Source organism: Poeciliopsis prolifica, unplaced genomic scaffold, assembly GCF_027474105.1.
Source record: "Poeciliopsis prolifica strain line A6 unplaced genomic scaffold, Auburn_PproV2 SCAFFOLD017, whole genome shotgun sequence".
NCBI classification, from domain to species: domain Eukaryota; kingdom Metazoa; phylum Chordata; class Actinopteri; order Cyprinodontiformes; family Poeciliidae; genus Poeciliopsis; species Poeciliopsis prolifica.
Genome location: NW_026562392.1, coordinates 8,996,649 through 9,015,498, shown reverse-complemented (window position 1 = coordinate 9,015,498; position 18,850 = coordinate 8,996,649). Strand labels below are relative to the sequence as shown.

The 18,850-nt window shown below is 37.2% G+C and overlaps 1 long non-coding RNA gene across 3 annotated transcripts in view; it reads left to right on the top strand.

Moving 5' to 3' along the window:
* The window catches only part of LOC129367588 (uncharacterized), a 111,062-nt gene that overhangs the window by 42,675 nt on the left and 49,537 nt on the right, over nt 1-18,850 (top strand). For 2 of the 3 annotated variants that reach the window (XR_008606722.1, XR_008606721.1), the window contains exon 4: nt 15,299-15,435. The exons of the other annotated variant lie outside the window; for it this stretch is intronic. This is a non-coding gene — a long non-coding RNA (uncharacterized LOC129367588). The remainder of the gene's footprint in view (nt 1-15,298; nt 15,436-18,850) is intronic. 3 annotated transcript variants of the gene reach the window in all.

The window sequence follows — 18,850 nt, the reverse complement described above, 5'->3', positions numbered from 1 at the left end:
AACAAGCCAGACCTGTTGTGTTTGCTCTGTGTAAAACTGACAACTAATATAAATCAGGAGGGGGAAGTTATAATAAAGATAATAGAGCTTACTGTGTATATAGGTATGTGCCTGAGTGTGCAGGGGTGTGGGTATAAAATGAGCAGGGGGGAGTAGCACTTAAATTATTTCCAGCTGAACTACTGAGGGAAAAGAAGTTGAAAAAAAAATCTCCCCTACCTCCTCTTCTCCTTTCTCTTCCACTCTACCCTATAATCCACGTTTAAGTTAGACACACAGTTAAAGTTTCCATCTCTCTCTTTCATCCTGGGTGGCCAAACTGTTTGTATTCGCCTCTATGTGAGTATTATTTTTCTTCCATTTTTTTTTGTTTGTATGCTAATGTATCTGTGGATTGCTGTCTTCTTTTGACTCAAATATGACACCCTATGTCCACTGAACAGATACAACAATTGGTCACATTTTCTTACCTGACAAGTGCACCAGCCTTTCAACCAATACTGACATATTTCTGACTACTATTAATTTAAGTTGCAGAGAACCAGAAATAGTGTAGTTGTACTGTATTGAAATGGAGAAAAAAAAATACAGCATAACATTATTTTATTGTTTTTAAATGTACATTAGAGTCTTTATTGCAGATAAATAAACCAAAAAATATGTGAACCCTTTGCAACTTTGTCACTTAATTAAGTTGAGGTGCCAGTGACAGACTTTGGGAGTGAGGGTTCGGGAGTATTGAACGTAACGACTGCAATTAAGCAGGAAATGCAAAGGAGAGAGGACAATTGCTGCAGCTGAAATTAAGAATCATTTTGATTTTTATTCATAATATGGCTTTTTCGTATTTTCTGCCTATTTTATTCTAGATTATTTTTCCCACACTTAATTTTATTTTCAATTTTATCACTTATCCGCCTGTGATGTTGCAAAGCACTTTGGTCAGCTGAGATTGTAAATTATAAATACACTTTGACTTGCATTGTTTTCCCAAGTTCTTTTTGCCAATATAGATAGGCATGGCTTCCAGTTGTTCAATCAAGCTAATTTGTCTGTGGTGTTCAGAAAAATTGGAAACATCTTGCTTGGAAACTGACCCTTCCACCTGAAGTGTTTGCTGAGGTGGCAATGTTGCTGCAAGGAAAAGTCTATTCTAACCTTGAAAATAATTATGCATGTTTGTAACATGTTACAATAGTACTAACACTGACTTTTAAACTTCGAGCCAGGATCCAGCCTTGGACTTTACTTAAATTATGTGCAAACAAGTATTAGTTCAAAGACAAATGTATGCAAAGAGAGAGAGAGAGAAAAAAAACAACATTCAGGATGGAGAAAAAATTGAACTGCTTTAGCTTTTTGCATCACAAAGTTTTAAATCAAATCATCACCTTTCATTACAGTAACTGCAGACACTCCCACATGTATTTTTCCCACATGGAAAGCACCAAAGTAGTGCCAACTTGGCTTTGAATTCTAACAGTAATGGCCTGCAATAACTTATCTAACCTTCTTCTTTATACATTTTGTTTGTAGTTAGTGCTTCCAATAAAACTCTCATGTATATTCCCCTTAGAGCCGTTTCCAACGTTGTGCTTGGCATTCACCTTCTGTTTGATTTTAAGCTACGAGTCTTGTTGCAGGTATTGTGTTGTTCAGTTATCGTTTTTTGCTACATTTTGTCTTCCTCGTGATTTTCACAATATAATTACATCTGTTCAGTTTGTCATATGAAGAATAAGAGCCTATGTCCTAAAGTAGAAATAAACCTCCGTAGTTCTGCTGATGAATGAAGCCCACAAACCAAAATAAGACCAAGAATTGCCATAAAACACTTTCTGCTTGCAGTGGTGAAGCAGTTGAATTGGTTTGACGCACATTGGTATCAAATTATGTTTACAGTGCTCTGAAGTTGTTAAGTTAGATGCTTTGATATTTTGTTGTAGAACCGCTCAATGATACAATGCAGGTCCAGGTCTTCGAAGTCTGAGTGAAAACAGTGTTGCAATTTGTGTGTGTGTGTGGGTAAACTTGATGGTTTTACTAATCACCCTTACTCATGTTCTCCTAATTTCCTCTGTGTCTTTGCTGTCTTTTTCCTTCGTATTCAGGTGTGCAGCCACTAGAAAAAAAAAGGTTCCTGAAACCTGTATGGAACATTAAAGGCATGAGAAATGGGCAGGTTTCTTTTAGTTGAGCATATAGTAACATATACTCTCCACTAACAGAGCAGGACTATAAGAGAACTTGCTGACACAACTAAAGTACATAGAGGGGCTCTATGATGTTTGGGTGGCCTGAAACGCTTTGCGAGAAGCGAGAGGGTAGTTTGAGTTTGTTTTGAGGAAAGTTGGTCCATCTAATCCTCCCAGTTTTTGCATCAATATGTGAATGTTATTGATGTGCTCTATTTTAAGGTAGAAGGCTTTAAGAGCCCTGCCCTCTATGTGTATGTTTTACTTGCTTCCTCCTTTGTGTGTGTGACCTACCACCATTCCCCTCTCTGCACAAAGAAAAAAAAAAAGCTAAGCTGACTAACTTTCCCTCCTGTTAATGATTTAGAAAAGGGTGTTGGCAGCCTAAATTATCGCCTTCTGAATGGCCCTATTGATAATTTAGCACCATCAGAAAAAGAAAATATTGGTGGATGCAAAGCCTCGAGGTACCCTGTGGCACCAACCTTAGATAAAAAAGTTGTCAAAATTTGAGAATCCTGTTTTTAATAAAGAAAGGATGTAAATCATGAGTTGTGTGGTTTTAGACACAGCTACACACTAAAGACATCATCAGATTGTTGGAGACCACAATGAGGTCACTAGCATCAGTATTTTTACAATCATTTGTGCTTCATCAAAAAAACAAACAAACAAAAAAACAAAACTTGAGTGACAAACAGAATACAAACACTGCAACAACATCATCATTGTGTATCCCCTATAGTGGGAGCTAATAGTCATCTTCTTCATAGCAGTATCCCAGAGGCGTGTTTTCCTGTTTTTATGTAATTTGAATGGCAGTTGAGCGACTTCATTTCAGAGCTAAATTATTTAGACGAGTCAAATGTCACTCTGGATATTATGTCCTGAACAGTTCTCTTGTTTTAAAAAGCACTGTTTGAAACGTGTAAAACATTTATTCTGCGTACAGAAAACGGGGTCATTTCTATGATTGTCAACAACTGCAAATGGCAAAATTTGCTGCAAATGTGTAAATGATGCAAAGTTTAAGACACAAACAGAAAAAAAATAAAAATAAATACCAAATGCAAAAACCAAAAACCAATTAAACAAATCCAAACTAAATCCACTGCTACCACTGAAAATAGAAACAAAAGGAAAAACATAAGAAAACAGCAAAAACAAGCATGAAATGCTGTAAACTTGTTTCACAAAACAGAAGTTCTCCAGACCTCTGTGGGGAATCTGAGCTAGGCAATATTGCCCAAGTAATTGTATTGCTGTTCCATAATATTTTAAAAGACTTTGTGTTTGAATGAAGCATAATGCAGCTTTTCTTTCTTCCAACCTTTTTATGGACACCCCATTAAATTGTGACATCCTATCTCCTACTGAGGGTCTGATCCCACAGGGCTTGGTGGTCGACTCCTTCTAGTGGTCTGGAGCACTTCCATTTTGCGGACTGAGTTTGCAGTGTTTCATACTGGCTTGTTTGCTTTGTGTGGCATTTTCCCTCATGCTTTCCTGTGCAGTTGCTGCATTTTATTTTTATTTTTCACATCTATTTTGTTGATTGCAACTATTGCTTCTATTCTCTCTGACCGCAGCATCGTTTTTTATTTGGAGGATTTTTGTTTGTTTGTGTTTTGGAGTTTATATCTTTGGGGAGACATGTTTTCAGCATGTTTCCCCATTTGTTGTGTTCACTCTTGTCCTGTGAGTCATGTTAACCACAAATAATGCAATGAAGACATGGAGTTACTTCAACTCTGATTAGAGTCTTGAATAAACACTTTGCCTCCTTTGGATCTTTTGGATCTTTTTCCCCATTTGTAAAAGCATTCTCAGTTTTCTCAAATATATTGTTAAAGTCTCATCTCCTCTCATTCTCGTGGATCTAACCATGTCTTGTGAGCTGAATGCATTATGTCCCCAGTTAATGGCGATGAGATGCTTAAATATTTTCTTTTAAGGCTCCCCCCAGCATGTTTTTCTTCCAGGGAGGACTCAGATGTGTTCAGGTTAACCATGCAAACCCTTAAATCACTTAAGTGATGTATTAGATGGTTCAACTTCTAAGGCGTTCCGAGCGCTGGACTTCTTTGGCCGGTCCGCCCGAATGAAAATCATTAGATGAAAAAATCCCCCAGATGAAAGGGCCGAAAGTGAGGCAGTGTAATATGACAGCTAAATTGACAGCATTGGGCAGACTTAGCTGACTGCTCCGAGAGTCTAATGAAAGGTTTCTTTGAGGGGCCATGTCAGCAGGTGAATGGAGGTGAAATATGTAGGCCTCCCTCCTCCTCGTTCTTCTTCTCCCCACCTGCCCTCTGCTTTCTCTCTTCCTCTGAAAAGAAAGCTTGTTTCTACTTTGATAACCAGAGTTATTATCAGCTCCCTTGGTGGTCTGAGACCCCTGAATGTGTGAGTCGGGGCCCACCTAAACACTCAAGTCTCTACCTTTCCAATGTTTTTTTTAATTTGATCTATTTATCAATCCCTCTCCAGCCGTCAGTCTGTCCATGCATTTGTCTGAAAGAGTTGTTTCTCTAAAGCTAAGATACATGTTTGGATGTTCTTAATGATTTATAGCAACATTAAAAGGCTTTTTCAAGAGTTAGTAGATTTATTTTATGTTTGCACCTGCTCAAAGAAATAATGTGCCAGATTTAGGAAAACAGATTTGCATGTGTGGGTGTGTGTTGATGGATAAACAGTGAGTACGCTTTATGATTTCTGAAGATATTTTATGGTATATGTCACTGGGTATTTTCCAAAAGCATCATTTCATTTGTGTATTGAATAAATGTTGCCATTCTCTGTTCAAACTGCAGTTTGAGACGGAAATGGAATCTGACACCGCCGCGCATCGAGCCTCTGGGCTAGTGAGAGACAATATGTTGTTCTAATATGCTAATTTTGAATTATAAATTCAGTGAAAATGAGTGTGTGAGATGATCACACCATTAAAACTTAGCATTAGCAGCGTAGTATGCTAATAAGGCCAGATGGGACCATTCCGTTTGTGTAAATTAACTCCCTCTACTTCTTTGTCATTAGACCTGCAAAGGAAATCTTTGACAGGCTTTTGAAAACATTTTGATTTGGGAAAAAAAAAGACAACACCCTTCCTGTATGAAATACATATGAAAAAAGTCTACTAAAAAACATTGAGTTTAAAGTGCATGGCTTCTTGAAGAAATTTGTGCAGAAAATTAAAGAAATATATATTTTTTTAAATTCAGCAAGTCATGCCTGCTTTAGGAACTTTCACCATCTACAGTCTTTAGCACTCTTTGTAGAAAAGATGTTAACTTTGTCATTGCAAGAATGGCAAAGTGTCTCACTTTGTGTTCTTCGTTTCAGACACGTCTGCAAACAGAATGAGAACAGATCCTTTGGGTCTGAAACTGTGGCTCCCAAAAAGTTGAACAGCTTACCTCAACCTCAGGCTCAGTCTGTCCTGCAGGGGAGTTCAAGCAGCTCATGTTAATGAGGGATTGTCGAATAGAGGTGGAGATGGATAGACTAATTGGGGCTTCATCTGCTGTAATGGGAGTGCTGCTCTGGTCTGTCGTGATGAAGAAAGAGCTGAGCCAGAAAGATTTAGTGGTTAGCCTCCCTTCAGAGCGTCATCCATGCTATGAATCCTGACCAAAAGAAAATGTTTCTGGTTATAGATGGTTAAAATGAGTTTCCTCCACAGCGTGGAAAAGCAGAGCCTTAGAAAGATGCCAAGAAGCTACAGTCAGCACTGTAGCTACAGAGGCAGATTGGGCATCTGATCATGATGCCTTCTGGACACTTCCCTTTGGATGTTTTCAACAAATGTCCCACTATGAGGAGACTCGCGGATCTACCGAGCGTGCTATGTAGGTGGCCTTGGAAAAACTTTGCATCCCACAGTATGAGCTGGAACATGTCTCAGGGGAGTGGGATGTCTGGGTTTTTTTCCTGGACCTGCATTTACCATAATTAATACACCAAGCCCTCTGTTCTATCTTGTGACCTCATAAAAATAGGGTATTTTGTGCCATAACTACCATAACCAGTACATTTTAGACTCTAGTTTGGCCAATAGAGTCTAACCAAAGGTTACATTTGTACTAAATGAACGTAATTTATGCATAAAATATAATAATAATAATAATAATAATAATAATAATAATAATAATAATAATAATAATAACAAACTGAAGTAAGCTTTTTTAAACAGTAATCTTCTTTCCACAGTTATTGAGAAAAGCATTATTAATCATCTGAATTGGGGAGGTGTAGTGGCAGGGGGTTACCACATAAGGAGGTCTTAGTCCTTGATCCGGCATGGTGACCTTCACCTCATCACAGTCCTCTCTCTCATTATCTACTTTCCTGTCTGAGCACTTTCAAATAAAGGCCACTAGAGCCAAAAAGATAAAATCATGTGTTTTTGCTCCTTGTAAAAGGGAATATACTTTTTACTCATTAATGAAGCAATTAAGTCCTTTTTGATATACTGCCTACTCATCAACATTTCTTAATGGTATTCAATTATATAAAGAAAAATTTGCCTAATGCAAATTATTCTAACCATTACTAACCACAGAGTGACAGAAAACTAATATTAACCAACCAATAAAATACATCAGTTTCATATGGAAAATGCTGAAATGGAAATCAAACTACTTTCTGAGCTCAACATTAATCTTTAGCCAAACTCAGAATTGGTTTTCCACCACTGTCCCCAGGCATGTTCCAACTCTGTAATCCAGTGCATATTCCCAGATTCTAAACCCAGCAGCAAGCTTTGTTTTTGGGCCTCAGTCCAGGTCTGCTCTTGGGAGGTCCAAAGGCTTTTACAAACCCTTCTTGTCTTGTTTTGTTGAGAGGATTTTTATCTTTTTATTATTATTATTATTATTATTATTATTATTATTATTATTATTATTATTTTTATTTTATTTTTTTAATCAAATTGTCTCAATCTAAGAGACAGTTAGAGGTTGTCACACAACAGTTCAAAGTACAGAACATAAAAATGTTGCTTCAGAAACTTATTGTTTCTTATTTGAGTTAAGCTTAAATACGTTTGGAGGACATTTTGTGTCTAACTCAGCTTTAAAAGAGAGAAAAAATAAGGTTGTTCAAAATATGAGGTGTTGGACATGAGGAAATTAAGCAAATTTACTTTACCTAAGTCACTGCCTGCTTGTAACCATTGAAGTGCATCAATTTCTTTAAGGAGTTCCCAAATGAATGTATATTGCAAGCTTAATCAAGTAAGAATGTTAAAGATAGCCAAAATTGTATATTTATTAGGAAAAAACTTAGCTAAACATAAGAACTGTCATGAAACAAGCAGCTGAGAGGCTGGTTAGTGCAACAGCACTAGTGCAGCATTAACAAATGTAGTGACAGATAAAGTCAAACTAGCAAAATAACTTGTCTTCTTAACCTTGAGGGACCTTATCAGTATAGATTTGCATTTTTTTCACTAGTTTGCAATTTAATGTATCAATAACAAAGCAAAGATTACCAATTATTTCCTTTAATTTTCTTGTTCACTGTTTTGTTCCCATCTACAGCCAGAAGGAGACGTCTTTTTGACTTCAACAGGGCAATTAGTGGCTTGTAAAACTTTAATGGAAACATTTGAATAGATAATTCAAAGCATTCCTTTCAGGTACAAGATAATGTTGGAGATTAGACAATATGATTTTTGTGTAGCATTCTGACAATCCATTTTATTACAGCTCTTATGTTTTTCTAAGTCCATAAGTTTTGAAATTAACCTGGAATATTACCACAACAAATCAGTTTGTTTTTAGGATTTAACCACTATTGAACTTTCTACTTTCAAATTAATTTGCTTTATTAAAAATGATTAATTTATTTATTTTCAATTATAAAATTTCAATCTCTCAAAATTAGCTTTGTAGTATATGTGAAAGATTTGGTGCAGATAAACAGGTAAACAAAACAGACTATAAAAATAGGAATGTTTTTCATTTGGACCAAACACCAAAACTTTTAATTTGATCATATAATTAGACTTCAAAGTTATTTTTTAATTTAGTAACAAAACATAATGAATGAATAAAATGTTGTTTCTTGGGTCAGTTCTTCAAATCTCTGACTTCCCACATTAAGCTGCAAAATAATCTTATCGGCACCAGATGTCTATTGGCTTCCACTTCTAATTTCTAAGGCAAACTATTTATCTTATTTTTGGTGCACATATTTGAATGGAATTTTTATCTGCTTAAACAACCTTTTAACAGACAGTTGACATAAAATCACTGCATTGCGTTAACAAAGTTGACAGCTGTTCACTTCCATTTATTTTAAGGTTTAAATTACATCTACTGCAGCTGCTCACCTCTTATCCGCACACGCACAACCCCTGACAGCTAATAGTTGTCAGCATGAAGTCAGTGTCTGAGCTAAGCCCCATGATGTCATTTCCTTCATAAACAAGTCCAGTTTCCTCTTCAAGGCCCAAATATTCGGCTTTTCCCATATGAGCACACTCGTGGGAATTTGCTGAATTTGTTTCATTTTACTTCCACCCTCCCACACACAGTTTTAGTCACTATTGTTTTTTTTTTTTTGTCCAGTTTCTAGAAACCCAAATCACTTCGTTTTGGTATGTGATGAGATATGACAACACCCTGACGGCATAAACCATACGGACAGGTTTGGCTCAACAAACCTTCCCAAGATTTGCTTGATCATCCTGTTTTAAAGGACTAAGTAACCCTGAACAAATTTTAAAACTTTTTTTTGAGCAACCATTGTTCCCAAAGGTGGGGTTATAGAGTTCATCATGCTCAAAGTATGCAAAATTCAACAAGATTTAGCAAATTGTTGTTTATAATGCTTCTGTAATGTTTTAAAAGTGGAGGTATGTTAAGTTTTCTCCAGGAACATACTGGCATTTCATACCACAAACAAGTAACAAGTAAACCTTCAATTGTTATAAAAATGTGGTATCAAAAACAGAGAAATTTGATGTTGCATCTTAGTTGTATCTGACATCTTGAGATTGGCCTCTGTCCCTTTAAGAACTTCCTACCCATTCCGACAATGCCCCTTCAGCCACTCCTCACAACAACCGTTCTAAGGAGCATTTTAGTTTGCACAATAAGCTCAGCAGGGTCACAGTTCCACCAGAGGTTTGTTAATTGCTGCTGCCGCTAGTCTGGTGTAGTTGTGTGGAGATGGCTTGGGAGAGGAATGCTCTATGAGGTGGATTTTAATTTGGGGAATAAAGCTCAAAATTAGAGCTTTGGGTAAATAGGCTGCACAATTCATAAGCAGGTGTTAAGAGGCCTGCCACAGGAGAATCAAAAATTTCTCAAAGATGCATAAAAGAATAAAAGCAACACTCCAGGTATGTTTGATGAAGAAATAACATTATAACATAATTTCAGGATCAGTCAATTTTGCCTTACATCCTCCCTTTAAGTTCCCTGCAACCACTGCATTTATTTAGTGCAATCAGATACATGATGGGGTTTTAAGCTGCTGGTTGCTGGCAGATGAAAAACAGTCCCCTCCTTTCAGCCATTCTCATGAAAGGTTGATACGGGTTAGGAGTTTGAAACTGCTACGCCCAAGTGTTTTAACAGTTTTCCACCACATGTGTTATCAGCTGAGCCATGAATGTGGGAAAGCCCCGCAGGCAGAATGACATCATGCCCTGTTTAAAACTGGATATATTTTAAAACACTGAGGGTGTAACTGGGAGGGTGGTAGGAAACAGGAGAAATTGCTGAAAACAACAGAAACTAGTGAAGACAAACAAAAATAAGGACACTCCCTTAATTTTGCTACTCTGTGCTCTGGCTCTCATCTACCATAAGTGGGGAATCATTTTGCAATCTCAGCAATTTATTAAATAAAAATAAGACAGGAGGCCTTTTATAATAAGTTTTATTCAAAGCTCCAAAAGTCATACAAAATAATAGCTGCTTAAGACTGATATTATCTTATTGCAGTAAGACAAAATTTATTCAAAATCGCACAAAATTGCACAAAAGTTCTGCTGTTGTGCGATTTTCTTGACTTTTGCATACCTGAGCTTGCTTCCACTGTTATTGTGGTGGTTTCTCAATGATGAAGAGATCCAGTCCATTCAGGTTTGAAGGCCTTCTAGTCATCAGCCATATCTTTAGCTCTTTCCACAGATTATCTGGACAGACTGGGCCACTTCAAAACATCATTATTTCCAGTGAGAAAAAAAAACAAACAAAACATACTGTTAGAGGTTTTATAAAGTTGGGCTTAATATGGATGTCTGGTCACCATTGCCTCATGTATTTAAAGGGCTTGAACAGAGCACTTTCATCCGCTAATATGTTACTGTGGCCTTCGTTTTAAAGGCACAGACTAAGTAACTGTAACCCTGAGAAGAACTGCAGAAAGAAGAAGCTCTCTGTTTGAAAAGTGGTTAGATTAGCAAATTCAGAATTTTCACTCTACAAAAAATATTCTGATTGTTTTTTTTTTTTTATCTAAGTGTAACAGGCTGGAAACAAAATATGTACATAATAATGCAATCACAACAGACTTTTAGACCCACTCAAGGTTTTCAAACAAAAGGCTCCAGGGTGAGCAACGTAAAAATGATGTCCAACCACTATATAGACTATATAGAGACTATGTAGACTTTGATTTTTGATAACAGTTAGCCTAGACCTTTGCTAGACTTGTTAGAAAATGCAACTAACAAGAGCACACACTGTGTTAAAATGTGTCCCAAGAGTTTCTTGATGGACCATCTCTGTGATGGTTTGAAAGACACAGGATATGTTCTCGTGACTCTAATTTTCTTGTTTTAACGCTCTCTGAGTTCTACATTCTAGATACAATAGAATAGGAATATCAGAGGTCAGTGAATAAATGGGCACTTCTGACATAGAAAATGCCATAACTGAAAATGTTTTTTGCAATGTTAGAACATCATAGCAACATGCTATATTGCCCCATGCTGTTTCTTTTGAGACATGTGAACTGAGCTAGAATAAAACTAGGTCTTTTTTTTTTTTCCTGCAATGTAGTGTTGACATAGTTGTCTAATGAAGACTAAGGGAACACTTACAAAAGTAGCAAAGCTGCTGCTGGCACCTATAAATTATTTGTGGAGTAGCCTTTTGGGTATTTTGTACAAAAGCAGATGGAGACAGAGGGACACAAGCAGCTAATGACGTCAACATTAAATGGTTCTTTGTATTGTATTCTCTTTGAATTGTCAGCTCTTTTCTAGTCCTACTGACCAGTCATAACTCTTTAAAGTAGAGTCACACTCACAAATATGTGCACATTCATATACTAATTGGTAATCAACTTGAGCTTAAGTGCCTTACTAAGGTGAACATGTGTCAAAGGAGGAAACTGAAATCGAGCTAAGAACTTTCTTTGTTCAATAACTCCAGACTGAATTACACAACACTTTTTCCAGACTCTTAACATAATTTGTGAAACCTTTATTTATTATAAAAATATCAACATACCCAACTTTGCCAACTGTGAGCAAATTTGATTTGATTTTCTGCAGGTCAATTCAAATCTACTAGGAGACACATAACAAGCAACTAATGTTATTAAACAGAAAAAGAACAAAATGTTTATGGAACAATATCATCATTGTAGTAAACACCATGACCAATGCCCTGACTGGAACTGCCATGACTACCCCTGACATCATCATTGTCTCCCTGAGCTCATTAGAGCTGATTGAAATGTCAAAGATTTATACACCTACAGAGATGAGACTATTCTTTCTTTTCTTTTCATACAACTGGCAGAAGTGGGGAGCAGAAAAGTGTAAATGCCGTGATCTGGTGGCATCGTTCAAAGAATTTTTTTTTTATCAGCTTTCCCATGTTAAAAATCTGTTGACATCATTCATACACTGCAGAACAATAACTGTCATGCCAAAGCCGCAGACGTAAAATTGACATGTGTCTAGACAGGAGAAAGCATATGACAGGGATGGAAATCGTGGGCTCGTCGACGGGACTCATCAGCTGTTTGGCGGTCTGGAAATGAACAAGAGGGGGATTTTATTTTAGCAGATTGTCAGAGACATGGGATACATGGTCTGTGAGCTGCGATGCTAAGGGTTCAAATGTTCTTCATGAAATACTGTCACAGATCTCTGTGTGATGTTCTGAGAGCAAATCATTTAATATGTTCCTGGAGCAACACTTCTTTCACCCTTTAGGGGAAATTGCATAATTCTTACCCTGTTGCAGTTTAGTATACGGAGTAACTAAATATGGCTTTAGCTAACACGCACCCAAATTGAAATGTGACAAATGGCAGTATATAACAAATTGACATTCCAATTTAAAATCCTATAATGCAACAATGTTGAAGACTATAGATTAAATTCAGACTAGAAGAGAGGCTGAAAAGGATTTTTAATTCAACATGTAAGAAAGCTGCCATCACTTCACTGTAATAGAACCTTGACAAAGTAGTAAAAAAAAAACAAAACAGCAAATCTATTTATTTGTATATTTTCACATCTATTATTGAAATGTGGAAGAAAGAAAGCTAAATTTCTCTCATCGATAGCATCAGTAATTATTCAAAAGTCTATGAAGTCTTTTCTTAGACTTGTGTCAGAATCACTGACACAGCATGAATCATTCAGAATCAGTGCAGGGAACCGTAGGCATAAGAGTAGTCGTTGGATGCCAAATACCAGCAGTATACAGCCCATGCTGAGACTGAGTCAGTCCTTGAAAGGGTGATGGGATCCCAGCATGAGTAATGAAAATTTGATGTGTCACGTGTTCCCTATATGCAATACTCTTCAGATGGCTCTCCTGGCACAAGTGCTTGGTCTGTGATTCATCTGAGTCATGCTAATGCCTATGAAAAGGACCCTGCATTGTTTTTTCTATAGTGGCTGAATCAATGTGCTAATTGAATCATCAGGCAAACAAAGCATGTGCATCATTATTTTACAAAGTTAGACACCAAGATGGAGGGATTCTTGCACTGTTTCCTGCAAAGGCAATAGTAAAAGGTGAGAGATCAGTCTGATGGCATCAAGCTGAAAATCTGTCTCTTCTCTGCATGATAGTCATCACATAATCATACTCTAAGATTGAAATCAAACCATGAATAATTCTTGAGGGACAGTGTTACTTGGACAAAAAGAAATATAAATTAATCACTACAATATTTGCATGCATCAAAGTGGGTAATTACTAGCCTGTTGGAAAAACTAGCTCCTTGTACTACACTTTGCTTTGTACAGAATGTCTCAGAAATGATTGGTTCCTGGTGGCATGGACTGTGTTGAGGTTTTATATTTTATCCAACCGTACCATTAAATGCTATGAAGCTTACCAGAAATTGCCTGGGTTGTAAACAAGCATCCTTCACTGCGAAGACGCAAGTGCAGAGCCCAACTATGATTTATACTACATAGTAATCCTAATATTTGGGGTTTATTGAAAGCAATATTTTTGTCCTGCTGCCAAGCCCACAACTTGAGGGACTGGCATTGGCCACACATTGACCACAAGGGAGAACTTGCATGACTCTGGGAGACTAGTACCAAGTAATTCACTTGGTGAAAAATATGCCCAAATTGGATACCGTTGTCCCACTGAGGAAAAAAAAAAAAGTTATTTTTATAGATGATATAGAACAGCAGTCCTCAAAGCCAGCAGTTCTTTCCCAGCTACTCACCTGACTATTACAAATGGGTAATAAACAGGCTTTTGCTCAGGAGGTTTCACAATAATTAGAGAATAAGCTTTTTCTGATTCACTTGAATCGAAGAAACTCAAAAACATGACAGTGGACCCTGGGGCAGGGGAGCTGTGTAGGGGGGGGGGGGAGTTATTACAATTCCAAGGGCCCCTGACCGACAGTGAGCCCCCAGCAATTTCATTTTATTTTTTTCATAGAAAAAAAAAATGGGGCTCTGTCAATTATAAAAGTAATCAAATTGTGTCTTCTAAGATAGTTTTTAGCAGTAAAAATCAAATGTTGCCCCTCTCAGACCAAAAAGCAGACATCCATATTTGCACCGAGCCCCCCTGGATCTGTAATAAATCCAGGGATGTCCTATTGGTTTTTTTAGAAAAAAACCAATAGACAAATAGAGAGAGAAATAGACAGGAGTGTCAATTTACAACCCAAGTTTTTTTCCAAGGGTAGACTGTGAGATTATCAACCATTTAGCATAATTAGCTCCGCTTCAGACTACTGTTTGCCTCCATTTCATGAGCATTCTATGAACGAAGGAATAAAATTACCAACATATTCATATATTTAACTTGTACCTGTATTTCTTACCACACTTAACCGATGAGTCAGTCAGCAGCAGCTCTAACCCACGTCCCTCCTGACCTGCCCTCTCCTCAGTCAAATTAAAGCTGCAGTATATAACTTTTATTTTTTTAAAAAGTTGATATTTGTTTACATATTTGTTAAAACTGCCATTATGTTGTGAGCGTATGCTATAGAAATAATCTGTGAAAAATTTTTTTTCATCTCCCTTCTCACAGTACTATTTAGAAACAACCAATCAGAGAAAGGAGAGTTTTAGAACTGTCAATCACAGTCTCGTGTGGCTGCTCTCTCCCTCCCTCACTCCCCTTGCTCTATGTTGTGCTGAAGCTAGCAATTTCATTTTTTATCTTGGGCCCGAAGACTTCTGGCAGCGCCCCTGAACTGGGAACCAGGGTTGAGAATCACTCCGAGAGTTGTTCTTAGTTTGAGAGCAGAGGACATCTGAACATCTGTCCTAACAAACACAAATTAAACTAGATGAGCAAGACAAGTTATTTTTCTGCCTCTGTGTAGCATCTTTTCAATGCTTGAAGGAGTCTAATCACTGGCTAACATCCAGTACAACCAATTTATACAGACACGCCGATAAACCTGACTCGTGCCCTGTGGAACGTCGACCCTTCCTTGTTTACCCCGTTGCCATAAAAACACAATCAGCCACTAGTCAACAATGAATGACTCCAAACAAACTGGATTATTGCTCTAATTAAGCTGTAATAAGCGATTATTAAATGGCCACAGGCCTCGTTAGGTGGTTCATTAAGCCATTTTATCTTTTTATTCCTTCATTAAGTCTCCTTTCTTCTCTCCTTTCTTCTCAGGGAGCGTGGGAGTACTGAGGTTTGGGAGATCACGACCCTAATTCTTTCCTAGACAGACGGTTTAATTAACACTGTAGGAATCCTCTCCAACTCCAGACCTCTGCAAAAGGAATTTACTCAGGAATTACACCACACAGGTAAAGCACTTTCAGTAGCAATATACACTAATTACCTCTGTAGGTTAAAGCAACTGTGTTTCCTGGTCTCATGAGGTAATTAGTTGTTAAAGTGAAGTATGAGGAAACATCAGAATGTTTTTAATATGTTGCCTATTATTTAGCAGCATTTATTAAGGTAAGGGCTGATAATCAGCGTTGATGCCCTTTAATGAGGACATGTTTTTATGGATGAGAACTGAAGACAGTGAAATATTTCAAGATGACGAGCACTGATTAACACTAGAAGTGATAACACCCTTCATTTAATAAAACCACCAAGAGACAGGATTGCTGACTGCTGCTAGGCGCCCTTTGCAAACTGTTCTGACTATAACAGTTTTGAAATGGCACCAGCAACATTGTGTGGGTTATTTGCACTTTGCTACTGGAAAGAGTGCCCTGGTGATGTTACGAACCTGTTTCTCACAGTTAAAAGGGAGGAATAAAACATTTTGCAGAGATGGAGAAGCTTTGCAGAGACATAAAGCTAAAATTACTGCTTGTTTTTTTTTTCAATTGTTATGAATCTGTATGAACATCACTAAAAATAGGTTTAATAAACTTTAATTATTTTTGCAATACAAATTCCTGACAGTAAAATAAAAAAATAAATCTTTGTGCCAAAAAGTAAAAAAAAAAATAATGAATTTTTTTTAACATCTGGATGTTTTTAGAGTCGGTTGTGTATAGGGGATTTCCTACTTTGGTTGGAAGGTTCAGAAGGGAACCTATCATACATGAGCTGCCTCAGAGGTTCTCATGCTGGTAAACAACACCTGACAGTCTGTTTGCTGGCGGTAACTCAGCTGTATAGCTTGCTGTAACCCTGGGGATCTTGCAAGACAGCTTCCTTTCGAGAGGGTTGTTTGTCATCAATGATAGCAAATAGTTTGGTTCCTTAAGTTTGAAAATTTGACAATGGGTTTGAAAGTACACAGACTTGTAAAATGAACAATACGTTTGTATAAAAATATCAAAGTATGCCAAATTATGATTTGGTTTGAATTGGGTCAAAGAGATAACATGAAGCCCAGTAAAATACATGTCAATTATGTTATTTTGATTTGCTGAGCATGCTGTTAAAAATGCTGAAATCAAAGCAGAGTCTATGTAAACCTTTTATGTCCCTTTTTGAAGTTGGAATATGGACAAGAAAGAAGTTGCATATAAAGCAAATGTCCTACTCAGTTTTATTAAACACTTTCTATATATTGTGACATGGAAGAAATGTTTAATTTCTGTCTTTTTTTTTATTTGTACCCATGCCCTGTCTTTGGTATTTTACCAATACTAGGTGAATACAATGGTTGCCTACAGGTGCAAAGGCATATTTGCTTTGCTTAAAGGATATGGTATGTTAATTGTGTAATTGACTTGATGGAATCCAGACTGCATCCAAAATTAAAGTATGCACGCCCAGATTGATGTACTAAAGGTACATCACATTTCTAAGACCTTTAACCGTTGTGGAGTTTATGTGTGCATGTGTGTGACCATATGTGTAGAAATAATTGTGTTGAGCAGGTGTATGTTAACAAGTTTGTTCATCTGGAGGTGCCTTCTCATGCTGAAATGAAATAAAGAATGGACGCAAGAATAGATGTGCGTCCACCAGAGCTCTGTTCAGCTCCTGAAAAATACACGTTCTCAAAATGAAAGGAAATTTATTTATTTATCTTTTTAAAAAGCAAGTCATTAAAACACTGAATGACATTAGATTTCTGTATCAAGTGTTGCTTTTGAAAGTCACTCAAAATATGTCTCAAGGTGGCTTGTGTTTATAATATAGAGGAACTGGCATGGGGTGATTGTGTGTGTTTGTGTGCACATGATCACGTTTTTGTTTTGTTTATATTGTGGTTGTCTGCATCTGGCTGGGGTGACAGATGTTCATAGCAGCAACAAGCACAACCCCGGTGTTCAAATTAGATGACTTGTCTGAGTATTTTTGTGTGTAGGTAGTTATGTTCATACATACGCAAGTCGGTATTGTTTTACTTTGGGTTAGGTTTGCATATTTAAACCATGAAGGCATGCTTTGGTAGACATTGGCAAACATTTTCTTCCATCCTGTATTTATTTTTTTGCTGGAGCTCCAGAGCTGCTCCAGTCTGTCTCTGTCCACCTTGTTGCCTGCCTTCTCATGCTGAAATGAAATAAATTCCTCTGCTGACACATACATACAGAATACACCTACTCAACATCATGAATACATTCATGTATACACCACAAGCTGTTGATGCTGTCTGAGGATGCAGATAAACACGCAACCCACACATAGGCAGACAAACAAGGAAGTGCTGGTTTGGACGTTATGCAAAATCATAAACTCCTGCGAAGAAAAACCCATGAGAAGCATACACACATCCTTAGATGTCAAGTGATTAGTTACACAATTAGAAACATGAGTTCCATTGAAAAGCAGAAGTTCCAGATGTTCATATGTTTAAAGGGGGGAAATGAAACTTGTGAAACTACTGTTTTATATGTTAAGATCCTGTACATGTTGTTGCCTTTTATGAGTAAAATGCCAAAAAAACATCAGTGATATAACACTGTCAAAATATTATACATATTCAAATGTTTTATTAAATCAAATCAAAATCAAATCGAATTTTATTTGTATAGCACATTTCAGCAGCAAGGCAGTTCAAAGTGCTTTACATCATAAACACAAAAACACAAAGTCATGCATCATAGAATAAACGATACATTGCTACATGTTACATTTCAAATACAATTCTAAAAAGGTGTGTTTTTAGTTGAGATTTAAAGGAAGTCAGGGTTTCTGCTGTTTTACAGTTTTCTGGAAGTTTGTTCCAAATTTTTGGTGCATAGATGCTGAAAGCTGCTTCTCCTCTCTTGGTTCTGGTTCTGGGGATGCAGAGCAGAACCAGAACCAGAAGACCTGAGAGGTCTGGAAGGTTGATACAACAACAGCAGATCTTTGATGTATTGTGGTGCTAAACCGTTCAGTGATTTGTAAACTAACAACAGTATTTTAAAATCTGTTCTTTGAGCTACAGGGAGCCAGTGGAGGGACTTTAAAACTGGTGTTATGTGCTCTATCTTCTTGGTTTTAGTGAGAACACAAGCAGAATAAATGACTTTAAATAGTGCACAGTTTTAATGATATTCAATCTGAACTGAAAATGTGAAGGAGACCTTTGGACTTGTGTTGAACTCACAAGATCTTGTCTGTGAAGCAGGCTAACCATTAGTTAAGTTTTCGAAATGACTGTAATTGTGGGCTGCAGTCTACTCCATGAACACAATCAAAGGCAAGCAATTACAAGACCTTGGTCGCCAGCCCCCAGGGGTTTGAACCTTTGACTAGGAGACGTGCATACACACTTACATATTATGTTGGCATTCACCCACACATTTCCTGTAC